This window comes from Mobula birostris, chromosome 13 (genome assembly GCF_030028105.1).
Source record: "Mobula birostris isolate sMobBir1 chromosome 13, sMobBir1.hap1, whole genome shotgun sequence".
NCBI lineage: Eukaryota > Metazoa > Chordata > Chondrichthyes > Myliobatiformes > Myliobatidae > Mobula > Mobula birostris.
In genome coordinates, this window is record NC_092382.1 from 67,793,583 (window position 1) to 67,810,512 (window position 16,930).

Genomic DNA, 16,930 nt, shown 5'->3' on the forward strand with positions numbered 1-16,930 from the left:
AAGCTGTTAGGAAATGATCCAGGGCTGGTGACAGAAATTAGTGATCATAATGCCATGAGTTTCAAAGTAAATATGGAAAAAGAGAGGTCTGGACCACGGGTTAAGATTTTAAATTAGAGAAAGGTCAATTTTGATGGTATCAGAAAGCATCTGACAAGTGTGGTTTGGGACAGACCGTTTTCTGGCAAAGAAGTCCTTGTAAGTGGGAGGCCTTCAGAAGTGAAATTTTGAGGATGCAGAGTTTGTATGTGCCTGCCAAAATGAAAGTTGAAAGGTAACTGGTGCAGGGAACCTTGGTTTTCAAGAGATATTGAGGCCCCAGATATTTTGTTCCTCTAAATACTTAAGACTATTGGGTGCAATCAAAGCCCATTAATGACTACAAGATCATGATTTTATGCACTGAGCTCATCAGACTTTTTTTGTAGTTGTCTTCTGTTGGTTTCTAAAAGGTTCCCAATAGATTTTGCTCTTTTGTTTGCCCTCTCTTTGGCTTTTATGTTCGCTTTAGCTTCTCATTTCAGCCACGGTTGTGTCCTCCTGCCTTCCCAATGCTTCTACTTCTTTGGGATGTATTGATCACTCAACTTCTGAATTGCTCCCAGAAACTGCAGCCATTGCTGCTCCATTGTCACTCCTACCGTATCCCTTCCAAACAAGTTTGGCCAGCTTCTCTGTCATAAAAACATGGAATAGTTCAGTACAGAAGTGGGCTATCTGGCCCATCTAGTCAATGCCAAAAAACATTTAAGCTGTCTAATGCAACTACCTGCACTGGGACCATCGCCCTCCATACCCCTACCATCCAGGTACCTATCAAACTTCTCTTAATGGTGAAACCGAGCTCATATTCACCACTTGCGCTGACATCTCATTCAACACTTTCACAACCATTTCTGTAAAGAGCTTTTCCACATGTTCCCATTAAATTTTCACCTTTCCCTCTTACCCATGACCTCTGGTTGTCATCCCACCCAACCTCAATGGAAAAAACTGCTTGCATTTACCCTATCTATACCCTCATAATTTTGTATATTTCTGACAAATCCTCAAAGCAGTGTATAATTTCCTTGTTTATATCTAGTGCCTTTTTTAGGTGTATAAAATGATGACGGGCATTGAGTATTTGGATAGCCAATAGGCTCTTTTAACAGCCTCTTAGATAAGTACATGGAGCTTAGAAAAATAGAGGGCTATGCGCTAGGGAAATTCTAGGCAGCTTCTAGAGTAAGTTACATGGTAGGCGCAACATTGTGGGCTGAATGGCCTGGAATATGCTGTAGATTTCTATGTTCTATGTTGAACAGCGAAATAACTTCTTTTCTTTAATCTCTATAGGGTCCACCATTTTAATGCCGCTTTTCCACACTCCCACACACCCTTTGTCCATCTCCTGAGTAAATAAAGGTGAAAAAATATTTAAGATCTCCCCCCATCTGCTTTGGTTCCACACGTGGATTGCCATTTCGGTCTTCCAGCGGACCAAATTTGTACCTTACAACCCTTTTGCTCTTAATCTATCTCTAGAATCCCTGAGGATTATCCTTCATCTTTTCTGTGCCAGCAACCTCGTGCCGCCTTTTAGCCATCCTGATTTATTTCCTATCTGTTCCCTTGCATTTCTTATACTCCATTAGAACCTACCTGCCTATCCCTGTTCTGCAACTCCATTTTGTGCTTTACCAGGGTCTCAATATCTCTTGAAAACCAAGAGATACAGTTTCTAACTTTACCTTTTATTCTGACAAGCACGTACCTGCTTTGTACTACCAAAATTTTGCTTTGAAGGCCTCACATTTACCAAGCACACCTTTGCCATAAAGCAACCTGTCCCAGTCCACAGTTGCCAGATCCTAGTGTCATAATTCCAGTGTTGTTCCATGCCGTGAACACATCCGCCTTTCCTACGCTGCTCCCTGTATTGAAATATACACTGTATATATTTCATGTATTGAAATGTTCACTGCACCATGGCAACTTTTTCATTCCTGACTTTGTCTGAGGACTGAACAACATTTGTCTCCACAACCCCTCCACTATCTGTTCTGTTACTCAGGCTCCAATTCCCCCTGCAACTTTAGTGTCACCCCCTTGCCCCCACCTTCCACCACACAGCTCTATCACCCCTTTGGCTTTCATTTCCCAGATCAATAAAAAGGAGGTGCATACCAGGTACATGCAGATAGGAACAAATAGAAATACAGGAAATTCAGGTGAACACTTATGAAAGAAATAAAAGAAGGCATGAGGTTGTCCAGCAGACAAGGTGAAGGAGAATCCTCAGGGATTCTGCAGATATGTTAAGAACAAAAAGATTGCAAGGGAAAAAAATTAATCCTGTGGAAGATCAGAATGGTAATCCATATGAGGTGACAAAATAGATGGGGGAGAGTTTTTCTGTATGTACACAGGAGATGGACACAGAGTCTATAGAAGTGAGGCAAAGCAGCATCAACTTCATGGACCCTGTACAGATTACAGAGATGGAGGTGTTTGCTGTCTTAAAGCAAATTAGCGTGGATGAACCCCCAGGGGCTGACAAGTTGTTCCCTGGGACCTTGCCAAAGACAAGTGCAGAATTGTTGGGGCCCAAGCACAGATACTTAAATCACCCTTAATGACAGGTGATGGATTGGAGGACAGCCAATGCTGCTTCACAGTTTAAAAAAGGCTCTAGAAATAAACTAGGAAATTATACGTTGGTGAGCCTGAATCAGTAGTGGGAAAGTTATTGGAATGTGTGTGCAGGAGCACGATATACAAGAATTTGGATTGGTGTGTTCTGATTAAGGATGGGCAGCCTGGCTTTGTGCATGGTAGTCATGTCTAACCAATTTTATAGTGCCTCTCGAGGAAGCTATCAGGAAAGTGGATGAAGGCAAGGCAGTGGATGTTGTCTACATGGACTTTGGCAAGGCACTTGACTAAGTCAGATATGAGGGGTTGGTCTAGAAGGTTCAGTCACTCAGTATTCAAGATGAGATAGTAAATTGGATGAGACACTGTCTTTGGGTGAAGCCAGACTGTGGTAGCAGATGGTTGCCTCTCTGACTGGAGACCTGTGACTAGTGGTGTGCCACAGGGATCACTGCTGGATCTGTTGTTGTTTGTCATCTATATCAGTAATCTGATGTTAACATGGTTAACTGGATCGGCAAATTTGTGGATGACACCAAGATTGGGGTGCAGTGAACAGTGAGGAAGACTATCATGGCTTGCAGTGCGACCTGGACCCGCTGGAAAAGTGGGTTGAGAAATGGAAAGTGGAATTTAATGGTGACAAGTGTAAGGTGCGTTTTGGTAGGACCCGGGTCTTACACAGTGAATGGTAGGGCACTGAGGAGTGCGGTAGAAGAAAGCGATCTGGGAATATAATTCACTGAAAGTGGTGTCACAGTTAGCTAGGGACGGAAAGAAAGATTTTGACACATTGGCCTTCATAAACCAAAGTACTGAGTACAGGAGATGGAGGTTATGCTGACATTGTACAAGACAATGGGTAAATGCAAGCTAGCTTTTACCACTGAGATGGTGTGGGAATGCAACCAGAGGCCATGGGTTAAGGGTGAAAGGTGAATCGTCAATGGGAACATGAGGGGAAACTTCTTCACACAGACTGTCATCGGGTGTGGAATGAGCAGCCAGCACAAGTGGTGCATGCGAGCACGATTTCAACATTTCAGAGGTTTGCATAGGTACCTGGATGGTAGGGGTCTGGGGGTGCGCAGTTTAAATAGTTCAGCACAAACCAGATGGCCCAAAGGACCTGTTTCTGTGTTGTACTTTTCTACAAGAACCTGAAATAATACAAATATTCACTCTTAAGTCTTCTTAACGGCTGTGCGGACCAACCATTCATCTCGGCAGGAATGTTTTATGTGGCGTTAAAACTGTGGCACTTTAAGTTAGTAATACATAAAAGAAAATCCCTGATGTATGTCAAGAAAGACAGTTTGCGTGATACTGTTTCAGTTACTGTGGGGCCAGGCACCCATCGCTGCTCAGCAGGAGCAGGGAATAATACCAATGGAGAGAGCCAAACTGAGCCAGGTCACAGATTGGAGATGGCAGAAATGCCCCATTCTTATAGAGACCGGAAGAGCATCAGAGAGTTTGATGGGCATTCCAGATACCATCACTGTGCCCAGATAGAAGATGATTTCTCTCTCCAACTTGGGTTGAACCTCAGTGTAACAGTGTGATACCAGATCAAACCTTGGCAACTGAAGGAATCTCATCTGAAATGTTGTCCTACATCCATTGATGGATTTTGTAAATCTTTCTACAGGTTAAAAAGGAGAAGGAATTTCTCTCCTGGAATCTCAAACACAGTATGCCAGTTTTGCTGTCTCTGTCTAGATATTTAAGAAATAGAGCAAGGAATTCAATGGACCATCCTACCTGCTCAGACTGTGGGGAGGGATTCACTTGGTCATTTGACCGACTGGCACGGCCGTCATTTTACACAGGGGAAAGACCATTCACTTGCTCAGACTGTGGGAATGGATTCACTCAGTTATCCCAATTGAATGTACATCATGTTCACACTGGACAAGGCCATTCACCTGTTCTGTGTGTGAGAAAGGATTCAGTCAGTCATCCCACCTGTGGACACACCGGTCAGTTCACATTGGGCAGAGGCTGGTCATCTGCTGAATATGTGGGGAGGGATTCACTCAGTCATCTGACCTCATGGCTCACCAGCGAGTTCACAACGGGGAGAAGCAGTTCACCTGCTCAGACTGTGGGAAGAGATTCACTGAGTCATCCACCCTACTGAGTCACCAGCGAGTTCACACTGGGGAGAAGCCGTTCACCTGCTCAGAATGTGGGAAAGGATTCTCTCGGTCATCCCACCTACAGAGTCATCAGCGAGTTCTCACTGGGGAGAGGCCGTTCACCTGCTCAGAATGTGGGAAGAGATTCACACAGTCTTCCACCCTACACAGACATCAGCTAGTTCACACTGAGGAGAAGCCATTCACCTGCTCAGAATGTGGGAAAGGATTCACTCAGTCATCCCAACTACTGGCACACCAGTCAGTTCACACAGGGGAGAAGCCATTGTTATGAATCCCGAGGTTTTGTTTGCTGTGGACTGTCATTTTAGGGGAGGGGGAGAGAGAGAGAGAGATTGAGAAGGTGAATCAGTCTGACTTGCTGCTTGTTTACATCGCTCGCAGCTTGTTTAGATTTAACCGAGGAGACAGAGACGAAGGATGAAAACTGGAAGGATCGAAACCAGGGAACTGGTGGCCAAGGGTCACTGTTTAGAACTTTCCTATCCCACAAGGGTGGGTTAATTATCGATTCAACGAACATCGAATATGTGGTGGTCACCTCGTTTGATCCATAGGAGTGGATCTGATTTGGGGTATCCTGTGAAGCCCTCTTATGTGTTAACCCTTGCCTGGGTGTGGGTGTGGTTATTCACTTGAAGACGATACCCCTTGTAACAAGTCACTTTCGGTTATAATTTGTATGTGGATTTGGAACAACAATGGATAAAATCTACAGCGACTGTCCTCTCGTTTTATCACCGTGGAACCTGTGGAATTCGACAAAATTGCCTTCTCTCGACATTTACCCTGGATTACAAATACCTCTCTTCACCTATTCTGGTTGAACTGAACTTCATAATTTACCCAGCGCTCAATAGTTTGGGAGTTATATTTAAACCCATATATACGTGTAATACTGTTAACTTTTGTTTATCCTGCTTAAGTTACTATATTATAATTAGATAGTGGTTTTACCATCAAAATCAGACTCCAGGTGTAGTCTATTGCTGCTGGTTCTTCACAAGATTGGGGCCTGAGTCCGGGATATAAACAGATTTCGGGGTGTATTGATTTATTATCGATTTCATTTGGGAAATCCCTTTTGATTTATTTGTGTGTGGAAAATCAGCAGCAGTGGATGTTGATAGATTTCTCGAAGCGCCAGCCTCTGAGGCATGAGAGGACGCTAGAAGGGTTGAGTTGTTGAGTATTGCTAAAAGGTTAGAACTTGCTAAGGTGAAATCGACAATGAGGAGGGCATAGATGCAGAGGACAATAGCTGAGCATTATGTATCTGAGGATGTGTTTAAAGTGGAGGAGTTGGAGGTGTTTCCTGAAAGTAAACCTAGTGAGCTTGAGCTCCAGAACAAGTTAGAAAAATTAAAGATGGAGGCTGCGGAAAGGCAGAGGCAGTTTGAAGCTAGAGAGGCAGAAAAACAGAGGGAGAAAGCAGAAAGACAGAGGCTGTTCGAGCTGGAAAAGATAGAGAGATTGCAGCAAAGTGGTCTAGCATTAGACTCTGGTGATAAGTTTGAGGCCAGACGGGAAGTTAAATTAGTACCTCCATTTGATGAGGCAGAGGTTGATAAATACTTTCAGCATTTTGAGAAGGTTGTTCAGAGTTTAAAGTGGCTAGAAGAGGGTTGGCCTATTCTCTTACAAAGTGTAATTAAGGGGAAGGCTTAGCAAGCCTATTCTGCTTTTTCAGTTAATGAAGCAGCTGATTATGACATAGTGAAACAGGCTGTGCTCAAAGCTTACAAGTTGGTCCCAGAAGCATACAGGCAAAAGTTTAGAAATTAGAGGTAAAATGTGAACCAGACATATATGGAAGTTGCTTTTGAGAAGATTGTGTGTTTTGACCACTGGTGCACATCTAAAAATGTAAATGATGATTGTAACAGCTTGGAAGAGTTGGTTTTAATTGAAGAATTCAAAAAGTGCATCCCTGATGACATAAAGACGTATTTAGATGAAAAGGATGCTGCCACTTTGCAGAAGTCTGCTCGATTTGCAGATGAGTTTGCTTTAACTCATACGGTTAATTTCACTCCGAATAAGAGCTTCCAGAAAAGTATCAGGGATAACCAGGGTAAACCAGAAATTAAAGCTGGGATTAGTAACAAGAGTAAGGATGAAGGGAAACAGTTGAAGGAGAAATATTCTGGTCTTACTTGTTACTATTGTAAGAAAGCTGGTCGTAGGTCATATGATGGCTAATTCTTCTGCCCTGAAGATTAGTTTAGATTTTGTTTATTGCCATTTAGAAATGCATGCATTAAAAAATGATACAACGTTCCTCCAGAATGATATCACAAGAAAACATAGGGCAAACCAAGACTAAAACTGACTCGCCAATGCAGCATCATTGGAAGCACCCGACCGCAGCGGACTCTGAGTCCGTCTGAAAACTTAGAGCCTCCGCCCAGCTCTCTGACACAGCCTCTCCGAGCACCACCCTCTGCCGAGCACTTTGACCACATCCCGGCCACCGAGCAACAAGAAAAGCCAAGTTCTTGGGGCCTTTTCCTCCAGAGATTTTGGACCATAGAGCAGCAGCAGCGAAGCAGGGATTTCAGAAGTTTCTCCAGATGTTCCTCCATGCCCTCACGTCCGTCTCCATCAAATCAAGATTGTGCATGGCACCCTACCTGACAAATAACAGACATCACCACCGGAGTGGCCGCTGCGAGCTGCGTCGCGCCACCATCTTCCTCAAGACCCAAGAAAAAGAAAAAGAGGCAGTCCCGAATGCCTGTGATCAGTATGTTGAAGCACCTATAAACACACTGGGTTCTGAACATTCTGCTGAGGCTCAGTTAAGGACTGAAAGGTCTGACCGAGTTGAGAAGGGATTCGATCATTTTATGTCAGATGGGTTTGTATTAGTAAAGGAAGGTTCAGCCCCGGTACCAGTGAAAATTCTTCGAGATACTGGGGCTCTCAGTCACTTATATTGGACAGCGTTCTAAAGTTTGGTGATGAGACGGACATAGGTGAGGTAAATCTTTTAAAGGTATTGGGGGTGGCATGGTTTCTGTGCCACTGCACAGGGTAACTTTACAGTCAGGTTTGGTTCAGGACCTGTTAAATTCAGATTATGCTCCAGTTTACCGGTGGAAGATGTTACTTTGCTGTGAGGGAATGGCCTGGCAGATGGTGAAGTTGTTCCTGCGGTGCAGTTGACAACTAAGCCAACCACTGGCGACCCACAGATAGACTTTAACATTTATTGTAGTAACTCGAAGTATGGCTGAAAAGTCTGCCAATGCAGACGGTTCTGTGCAGCATGATTCTGATACCCATGATAGCCAAAATCGGGATTCAGGTTATGATGACTTGTCGGGGAATTTTCTACCTTTATTGTTTCAACAGGATTCAGGTAGTAAGTCTGATAAGAAAGATTTATTCCTGTCTAGGAAGGAGTTTATAGCAGAACAGAACCGAGACTCTGAGGTTGAGGCTTTAAAAAAATAAATAGCTCTCTCAGATGATGAGATTAAGAAAGGGCCAGTAGGGTATTATCTCAAGGATGGAGTGTTAATGAGGAAGTGGAGGCCACCTGCTATACCTGTGAGTGAGGAATGGGCAATTGTTCACCAAGTTGTAGTCCCTAAAGTTTATTGGGCTGAAATTTTAGCTTTGGCCCACAGTATGCCCTGAGGTGGCCATTTCGGAGTGAATAAAACTGTAAACAGGATTATGAAAGAACTTTACTGGCCTAATTTGAGGAAAGATGTTGTGACCTTTTGCAGAACCAGTCACGCTTATCAAGTTGTGGATAAACCTAATCAGGTCACCCCAGTGGCCCCACTCTGGCCTATACCGACATTCAGTGAACCCTTTTCCAAAGTTATAGTGGTTTGTGTTGGCCCATTGCCGAAGCCTAAAGCTGGCCATCAGTATTTGCTCACTATTATTGGTACTGCATCCAGATTCCCAGAGGCAATACCCCTCAGAAATATTAAAGTTAAAATTGTGGCAAAGGCTCTTACCAAGTTTTTTTTTAACTTTATCTGATTTGCCGAAAGAAATCCAGTCTGATCAAGGAGGTAATTTTACATCTGGATTATTCCAGCAGGTAGCTTATGAACTGGGAGCTAAACAAATTACAAATTACATTGTCTGCGTACCATCTGGAATGACAAGGGGCTTTAGAAAGATTTCATTCTACACTCAAACCAATCATTAAGGCATAATGTGTTGAAAATGGAAAAGACAGGGATGAAGGAATTTATTTGCTTTTGTTCGCAGTAAGAGAGTCGGTACAGGAATCACTGGGTTTTAGTCCATTTGAACTTGTATTTGGTCAGAGAGTGAGGGGACCTTTGACCTTGTTAAAGGAACAGTGGATTGATGGGGATGTACATGTTAACTTGTTAGACACAAAACCGGCCCTCAACGTCGTCCTCCTATGAGTAGCTGGCGCCGAAGAGAGATTAAGTCATGGATGGTGTGCCTCTTAAATTTGTGTCTGATGACAGTCATTTCTGACCTTACTTGTCCCAGGAGAGCTGAATGCGGAAGCAGGACCTCGCTGGGAATGAAAGGCTTGACGTGACCGAGGACGATTCGTTGCGTGGGAGCTGTCACTAGTTATATCTGTAAAAACTGTCTTTGACTGTGATCTGCCTACTAAGGGCCTGGCACAGCAACTCATTATTCCCCAGGTAAAACTTTGCCTTCCTGAATTCTTTCTCGGAGGCCAAAATACCACCCTCCCGAACCAAGTCCTCCATCGACTCCGCACATTATTCCAGGATGCAAAATACATAGCACCCCGCGTTCATCTTCCACGGACCGAAACAGGCCATTGTACGAGAGTGGAGAGGCAGCCGCCTTTGCTAAATCCCCGGAAGCCTGCGACTTCCTGAGTCCGATCCGGCATGCTGGCACTATGTCCGAATCGCCAAATATGTGGTGTTGCCGGTGATAAAGTCCTGGAGCGAGTAAAGTAGAGTAACTGGATGGAAAAGTTTGCACGTCCCGCTATTCGCCCGCTCCTGCAGCGCCAGCAGTCCTGTCGATATGGCTGTTTCAACGTCTTCGTTCCCGAACAGCCGGAACTTGTTGCAGACGGTTCAGAATCCATTTCAATGGCTGGAATGGAGAGGATTCCTCTGTTGCTGGGGCAGTAGGAAGGCGCCCAGCCCTCAACAGAACCTTATTGGCTCGGCACCAGAAATTCCAACGCCAGGAATGTCTCCGTCATTCCTGAAGAATTCCCGGGCCGTAAGAGGTTGAGACGTCTGAAGAATGTTCCGGCTCCTACACCAAAGGAAAATCATGATGACCAAGGATGAGGGATGTTGTCCTGATGTTAGTGGGGGAACAGCGGCGTTTGTGTCCTTGTTTTCGGTGCTAAATGCCTTTCTGTGCTGGCGAGTTGCCAGCGGCCGCAGCTGGGAGTACGCAGTTAGCAGCCGCCAACAACCCCAGTCCAAACTGGCAGAAAAACTCCGAACGAAACCTCCACACTAAAACAGCCACTGACGCAGATGTCCATGAGACCCTTCAAATTCCCTCCGAAGTATCTCACGAATCTTATGCAACAGTTTTCCTCGATGTTTCTCAGCTCAGTCAGAACTATTCCACCCTGGGAGTCGGTGATGGGACGGTGTGGAGGCAGACTCACCCTGTCTGAAATGGAAAGTTCGTAATGGGTCAATGTGCAGGGAGCTTCGCTCTGTGCCTGACCTTGGCAGTGCGTGATGGGACCACATAGCGGGCGCTTAACTCTGTGTTTGAGCCCGGGAGTGTGTGAAGAGATGGTGCAGAGGGAACTTCACTGTGTGTCTGATCCTGGGAGTGTGTGATGGGATGTTGTGGAGGGGGCTTCTTCCTGTGTCTGTTCCCGGGTTTGTGTGTTGGGTCGCCTTGGTGTGAGCTTGACCCTGTGTTCGACCCCGGAACTGTGTGATGAGACGGTGTGGAAGGAGTCTCACTCTAGGTGTCCTCCAGAGATTGTGTGATGGAGCGGTGCAGAGGGAGCTTATCCATATGTCTGATCTCAGGTCTGAGCAATGGAATGGTGTGAGAGAGCTTCTCTCTGCGTCTTACCCTGCGTGTGTGTGTGTGATGGGATGCTGCGGAGGGAGATTCGCTCTCTTTCTGTCCCGCAGTGGCTGTGATGATACGTTGCAGGGGGGATTTCGTCTGTAACTGGCCCCGGATGAGTGAGTTAGGACGGACAGCTTCATTCTGTGTCTGACCTGGCAATAGTAGGACGGGACAAAGCAGAGCAGTTTCTCTTTGTGTCAGACCCTGAAGTGTGTGATGGGAAGGTGTACAGGACGATGCAGTGGAAGTTTCACTGTGTTTCTGACCTCAGGAGTGTGTGATGGGATGGTGTGGATGATGCTTCAGTGTGTTTATGACTTTGGGTTTGCGTGCTGTGACGGTGCGGATCGAACTTCTTTCTGTGTCTGACTCTTTTTTTTCACAAAATTCTTTATTACAAATATCGGTGCTGTACAATATATACAAAACAGTGACTAACACAATTACTTCACTACAAATAGACAATACACATTAAACCAAAATATTACCATCTCTATCAGTGATGGCAATTAACTCCCGCGGAGCCCAACGTTCCCGGAACGCCTCAGTGGTCGCCGTGGACAGCGCGTGTTCCTTTTCAATATTCACCCGAGCAGGAACATTCCTCCTAAACATTGCCAGGCAGTCTGCCCGGGGAGATCCTCCCTCCACCCGTTTCCAGCAGTCACGGATGGCTGTTTTTGCCAGCCCCAGGAGCAAGTTGACAAGGACACCCTCATCCCTCTGTGCCCCCCTCCTTACTGGATGACCATATATAAATAGAGTGGGGCTAAAATGCAACCAGGAGGCGAGAAGCAGCCCACACAAATACGCAAAAAGGGGCTGCAGTCTCGCACACTCCGTGTACATATGGTACACGGTCTCCTCCAGCCAGCAGCAGTGACATGCGGCTGGGAGGTCCATGTACAAACTAAAGAACTTATTACAGGGCACCGCTCTATGCAGCACCCTCCACCCCAGGTCCTCAAGATGCATGGGAAGAACCCTCTCGTAAAGGGACTTCCATTGCCGACCCCCTCACCTCCAGATGGAAAGACTGACCGCCCTGGCATGTCAGGATGGTGGACAAGGGCTAGGAAGAGGAGGGTGTGGAGCAGCAGTCCATACAGATACCTCCTACATGCATCCCTGAACAGGATTGTGGGTGTCGAGGGGAGACAGCTCAAGTTGTGTGGACTCGGCTCTCGGATAAGATTGCGGGGCCTGGGCCCGACGAGCAGTTCAGCCTGAGTCGCTCCACCCACCTGAGCCGCAGCGACATCCGTTGAGGTAGGGTTAGGGTCGGCCAGGATTCTACCCTCTGCCAGAGAAGGGGATTCCTGGCCTGAGGCAACCATGTTCCAGACTCTCAGTAGGTCCTGATAGAAGCCGGGCAGCCTCTGCAAAGCAGCACGGCTGACGCCCGCCGGTGGTAGCTGCATATCTTCATGAAGACAGCAGCCCCTCCAGAGGAAGAAAGTTGCCAACACGTGTCACCTGGTAGGGTGCTCGGCGTACAGGGATTTCTGCACGGTCCTGAGGCGGAGAGCTGCCAGTCGCGTACATGCGCACACCAGCGACTGTCCGCCCTTTCCCACTGGGAGACTCAAGACCGCTGCGGAGACCCAGTGTTTTCTGTTGCCCCAGAAGAAGTCCACTGACTTCCTCTGCATTCTCGCGACAGAGGGGGCAGGAGGGGACAAGATAACCATCCGGTACCACAACATGGAGGCCACCAGCTGGTTTATGACCACCACCGTGCCTTGATAGGAAAGCACGCTGCGAAGGCCTGACCAGCACCCCAGCCGGTCCATGACTTTCATCTCCAGGCCCGGCCAGTTCGCCTGCCAGGTCCCCCCAGAAGGACTCAGGTAGGCTCCGAGATAGAGAAGACGACTGGTGCTCCACTCAAAAGCTCTCATCTCCTTCAGCAGTGAGTCCACCTGCCATTGGCCCACTAAGAGTCCAGAACATTTCTCCCAGTTTATCCGAGCGGAGGATGCTGCCGAGAAAACTTCTTGGCGGTCGCGCATCCTCCGCAGGTCATTGGGATCTGTCATCATGAGGAGTACCTTATCGGCGTAGGCCGGGAGGATGACCTCCATGTCCGGTTCACGCAGAACCAGACCTGTCAGCCTTCGCCGAAGAAGGCTAAGGAATGGCTCGACACAGATCGCATACAACTGACCGGACATGGGTCACCACTGACATACTCCTCTTCTGAAGGGAATGGGTGCTGTCAGTGATCCGTTAATCTTAACAAGGCACTCTGCAGCAGAGTATAGGAGCTGAACTCGGGCCACTAAGTGTGGCCCAAGCCCAAAAGCCTGCAGACTGCCCACCAGGAAACTGTGGTCTACCCGGTCAAGCGCCTTTTCCTGGGCAAGAGAAAGAAACGCTGCTGGGGACCCAGTCTTCTGGAGCAGCTGGATCAGATCCGTACTAGGTGGACATTGTCCCGTATGGAGCGACCGGGGGCTGTGTAAGATTGGTCAGGATGTATCACCTGTCTCATTACTGAACCAAGACGGTTGGCTATTGCCCAGGTGAAGATCTTGTAATCCGCACACAAGAGGGAGACCAGCCGCCAGTTCTTTAGCAGGCGGAGGTCTCCCTTCTTGGGCAGTAGAACCACGACAGCTCTCCGCCATGAGAGGGGCATTTCCCCGGTGACCAGCCTCTCCCCCAAGACAAGCCTGTAATCAACCCCAAGAATATCCCAGAAAGCCTGATAAAACTCCGCACTCAGTCCATCTAAGCCAGGGGACTTACACCTCCAGAGTGGCCGTCTCCGGAGCATTAGATAGCCCCTCCAGAGTCAGGGGAGCGTCCAGATGCACTGCGTCCTCTGGGCTGACCTTAGGGAAATCTTTCCATTCCTCATTGCACACCTCTGCATTTGACGGATCTGGCGAGAATAAGGACTGATAGAATGAGCGGACTTCAATGTTAATTCCGTCAGGGTCCGTGATGGAGGAGCCATTAGCAGCCAGCAACTCCACTAACTGCTTTTGAACTCCCCAGCACTTCTCCAACAAGTAGAAGAAGGGTGAGCCACGGTCCAAACCTTGCAGCATTTGGATCCGCGACCTCACGTACGCACCTCGGGACTGCTGGAGCTGCAGATTCCTTAGTGCATCCTTCTTCTCCTGGTATTCCTGCCACAGCTGTTGGTCTCCAGTGGTCGGACCAAGACAGGATTGCAGGTCATGTAACATTCTCTCAAGCCGCTCAATCTCAGCGCCCTGCCTCTTTGACGACCCCCTAGTGCACTCCCGATATAAATTCCAGATGTGGGCTTTGCCCACATCCCACCACAGCCGTAGGGACCAGAACTCTCTCCGTATTTCTCTCCAGGTGACCCAGAACGCTCGGAGAGAATCCCGGAATCGGCTGTCCTCCAGCAGGCAGTTGTTAAAATGCCAGTACTTGGATCCCACCCGAGGGTGCAGAGGAGTAAATTCCATCCACACAAGGTGATGATCCGAGCACAACGCTGGCCGCATGGAGGACGCCGACACGCGAGGGATGTAAGCCAGAGAGATATGCAGGCGGTCTATCTGGGACCCTCCCTCTCTAGATCTTCTCGAGAAGGCACTAGAGTCGGGGTGAAGATTCCGCCAGCTGTCCACCAAGTCAAAGGAGCCGACTAGCTCCTTTAACTTTTTTGCCAATGCTGGGTCGCGTTGGAGGCCCGAGCAGTCCTCCACCTCGAGGGTACAGTTGAAATCTCCCCCGAGGATAACGCAGTCCCCAGGATCGATGGAATTCAGCAGAGTGGACAGCTGACAGAATAGGCGTGTCTGTATCACACCGCGCCTCAGAGCATACACATTGATAAAATGCAGGGGTGCACCATCCAGGCACACAGCCAGGTGGAGCAGATGGCCGGGCACAATATCTTGGACTCTTACGATTTCTGGCTGGAAGGTTGGGGCCAACAGGATCGCCACCCCGCTAGAGTTGGAGCTGAGGTGGCTCATGTAGACCCCGTCCTGCCACTCCAGGAGCCAAGCGGACTCCTCCCCCGGGATGGTATGGGTTTCCTGCAGGAAACTCACCGCATATCTTCCACCCCTGAGGACTGAGAGATTGTTATATCTGCTGAGAGAACCCCTGCTGCTGTTTACATTTAGACTAGCTATGGTGAGCTTCATGTCGGTAGTACACTAGGCCTCAGCACCAGTACCCTTCCCGGTGAGAGCGGAGGCGCCCTCTACCACACTGTCCCGAAAAAAAGTTGGAACATGTTTTTGCTCTCCAGGCCCGACTGGTGCCAGGGATATTCTGTGGCCCACCATCTCCCGAAGGAGCGAGGCTGCTTCTCACTCTGATGTCCCTCACCAGGTCATCCAGGAAGGATTTCAGTTGTTGCCTGTCATTCCCCGACACTGCATTCCTCTTCCCGTTCGCCTTCCGTCTGCGGATGACTCGCAGGGACTTCACCAGCCTCGGCATGCTAGACCAGCGAAGCGAGGATAGCTTCGGCCGATGCTTTGCACCCTCAGAGATTAGAGTGAACTCTCAGATTTGATTCACAGGTATCAATGGAGAATTCTCGGGAGGGGTGAGGATGTCCAACGTCTCACTATCAAAGGACTCTCCCTCCAATCCCTCACTGCAAATAGATCCCCCATCTTCCTCCCCGTGTGTTCCAATAGATGGCTGCAGTTGTAACCCACACTGTGCAGCGGGTACCTCACTCATACCTGCTCTCTCCACCGTCGCATCAGACTTATCCACAGTTATGACAGTGGAGGGATAATCCCCAGGGTCTCCCTGCAGGCTATTAGTTGATGGGGTCGGCCTGTACAGCCTCCCTAGGGGACAGGTATGAAGGGGACCGCAGCACCTCTTGTCCAAGGGATTCACTGGCAGCCTGAGAGAGCTTGGTCTCCTCCCCGCTCATATTATTCAATACACTTGCCTCCAGGGAGGTGTTTACTACTGAGTCCTGGGTGGAGGGCTCCAGGGCTGTCTCATTTGTGCAAACAGGGCTAGCACCAGTTTTCTCAACAACCACATCATCTACCACAGGACTGGTGGCTACATCTGGGAACACAGGTTTAGAAACAACCTCCACCCGGATTCCCACCCCTTCCTGGGACACCCCGCATCTACATTCCCTGCCCCCTTGGGGTAACATTCCCTTCTCCTCTTCACGCCGGAGGAGCACACAGGTGCAGGATTCACCGATGGGGCGGTACTCTCCGCTTCCATCGCCCTGTCCACCTGCGCACCTCCCCGAGCCTCCGGCTCCACTTCAGGGCAAATGGGCGTGAGCTCTGCGGTCTCGGGGGCGGAGTTCTTAGGGTGTTTGGACGACTTCTCGCTTTCTTGCCCCGCACAGGCTCCACCCCGACCCTCGCCTGAACTTCCCTGTGCGTAGCCTCAAGATCTCCCACCTGAACCACAGGGGCAGAAGCAAGGACTGAAAGAGACGTAGGAATAGGGACAGGGGTATGGGCAGTGTCCGGGGTAGGCGCAGGGACAGGTGTAGGAATAGGATCAGGGGCAGAGGTTGCTGGGGCACTGGTGCCCGAAGTGGACTCCCTCGGGTGTTAGGACAGTCCCTCCGAAGGCGCCCCACCTCCCCGCATGTATGGCACCGTGGGCGCTCAGAGTTGCAGTACACCTGATAGTCTGCCCCCTCGTGTCGGACAGTAAACCGGCCCTCAACGTCGTTCTCCCTTTCCACCTGCACGAATACCTGACGCCAAACAGAGATTACGGTACGTCTCTTAAATTTGTGTCTGATGGCCGTTATCTCTGACCTTACTTGTCCCAAGTGGGCTAGTGGGGGAAGCAGGTCCTCGTTGGGAATGAAAGGCTTGACGTCACCGAGTACGATGCGTTGCGTGGGAGCTGTCACCAGCTCCAACTGTAAAAGGATGTTTTCCACCGTGATCTCTCCGCTAAGAGCCCGATGTACCAACTCATCATTCTGCAGATAAGACACTGCTTTCCCGAAGTCTTTCTCCGTGGCCAAAATACCACCTTTCCCCACCAGGTCCTCCATGGCCTCTGCACACTTTTCCAGAGGAGTTCCAGGACGTAAAATACATTGCACCCCGTGTTTTACTTTCACCGACCGAAACAGGGCGTTGTCC